Source organism: Anomaloglossus baeobatrachus, chromosome 8 (assembly GCF_048569485.1).
Source record: "Anomaloglossus baeobatrachus isolate aAnoBae1 chromosome 8, aAnoBae1.hap1, whole genome shotgun sequence".
NCBI lineage: Eukaryota > Metazoa > Chordata > Amphibia > Anura > Aromobatidae > Anomaloglossus > Anomaloglossus baeobatrachus.
The window spans coordinates 182,504,796-182,506,681 of record NC_134360.1 but is presented as its reverse complement, the minus strand read 5'-3'; the positions used below and the strand labels follow the sequence as shown (position 1 = coordinate 182,506,681).

Genomic DNA, 1,886 nt, shown 5'->3' with positions numbered 1-1,886 from the left:
AGTGATGAGCGGGCACTACCATGCTCAGGTGCTCGTACTCGTAACTAGTGATGAGCGAGCACTACCATGTTCGGGTGCTCGATACTCGTAACTAGTGATGAGTGGGCACTACCATGCTCGGGTGCTCGGTACTCGTAACTAGTGATGAGCGGGCACTACCATGCTCAGGTGCTCGGTACTCGTAACTAATGATGAGTGGGCACTACCATGCTCAGGTGCTCTGTACTCGTAACTAGTGATGAGCGAGCACTACCATGCTCAGGTACTCGTAACTAGTGATGAGCGGGCACTACCATGCTCGGGTACTCGTAACTAGTGATGAGCGGGCACTACCATGCTCGGGTACTCGTAACTAGTGATGAGCGGGCATTACCATGCTCAGGTACTGGTAACTAGTGATGAGCGAGCACCTGGACTTAATGATTCCAATGAGAGCAGTTACATGAATCCCTATGTGTTATCATTTAGTAATGCATTCTTAGTGACAATTCGATTTGTTCAGATACTGTTTATAAGATACACCTATAGGATCCATAACTGCCACATACGCATAAGGAATTATCCCCACTAACCCATGCTCCCCAATATCACAGCTCAGGTAGGACTTTCAGCAATTTTTAATGTCATACTTGCTGTAATTTACAAACCATAATAGAGCGAACCATAGAACTTTTTCAACTTTTTGAATTGTAACTATAAAGGTTTACACTGGGATACATGAAAAAAAGGAAGCATTGCTACTGCTATATATTGGGATGTGACTGTGAGATACTGAGGAAGTGGAAAGGAGACTTGGATTTGGGCAAGACCTAAGATCTCAGCAGAGGAGAGAAGAAGGAGGGGATGTGGGAGAGGAAAGAAGGAAAATTGGAAAGAACATCAGGAAGTTTTGCTCAGAGGCTGTAGGAGATATAGAGGAGGATACACTACAAGAAACCAGCAGAGCATGTGAGAAGAAGCAAGAGGAAGAGGACAGGAGGAAGAGGACAGGAGGAAGAGGACAGCAGCTGCTGGTGACTGGGAAGAGACGACTCTGCTCTGTGTACTGTGGATGCAGCAAACCCTATAGCTCCAGGGTGGACCAGTGAGAGGGACCAGTGAGTGATCAGAGAGAGGGACCAGTAAGTGATCAGATGAGGGACCAGTAAGTGATCAGAGTGAGAGACCAGAGAGAGGGAACTGTAAGTGATCACAGAGAGGGACCAGTAAGTGATCAAAGAGAGAGTGACCAGTGAGTGATCAGAGCGAGGGACCAGTAAGTGATCAGAGAGGGATCAGTAAGTGATCAGAGAGAGTGACCAGTGAGTGATCAGAGCGAGGGACCAGTAAGTGATCAGAGCGAGGGACCAGTAAGTGATCAGAGCGAGGGACCAGTAAGTGATCAGAGAGAGGGACCAGTAAGTGATCAGAGAGAGTGATCAGAGAGAGGGACCAGTAAGTGATCAGAGAGAGTGATCAGAGAGAGGGACCAGTAAGTGATCAGAGAGAGTGATCAGAGAGAGGGACCAGTAAGTGATCAGAGAGAGTGATCAGAGAGAGGGACCAGTAAGTGATCAGAGAGAGTGATCAGAGAGAGGGACCAGTAAGTGATCAGAGAGAGTGATCAGAGAGAGGGACCAGTAAGTGATCAGAGAGAGTGATCAGAGAGAGGGACCAGTAAGTGATCAGAGAGAGTGATCAGAGAGAGGGACCAGTAAGTGATCAGAGAGAGTGATCAGAGAGAGGGACCAGTAAGTGATCAGAGAGAGTGATCAGAGAGAGGGACCAGTAAGTGATCAGAGAGAGTGATCAGAGAGAGGGACCAGTAAGTGATCAGAGAGAGTGATCAGAGTGAGGGGCCAGTAAGTGATCAGAGTGAGGGACCAGCAAGTGATCAGAGCGAGGGA

General features: G+C 47.9%; 1 protein-coding gene across 1 annotated transcript in view; it reads left to right on the top strand.

Moving 5' to 3' along the window:
* Positions 1–932: 932 nt before the first annotated feature.
* The window catches only part of LOC142249371 (LIM homeobox transcription factor 1-alpha-like), a 198,216-nt gene continuing 197,262 nt past the window's right edge, over positions 933–1,886 (top strand). The window contains exon 1 of the mRNA XM_075321007.1: positions 933–1,886. This exon is cut by the window's right edge and continues 415 nt beyond it. The gene's annotated coding sequence lies outside the window, so the exon portion shown is untranslated.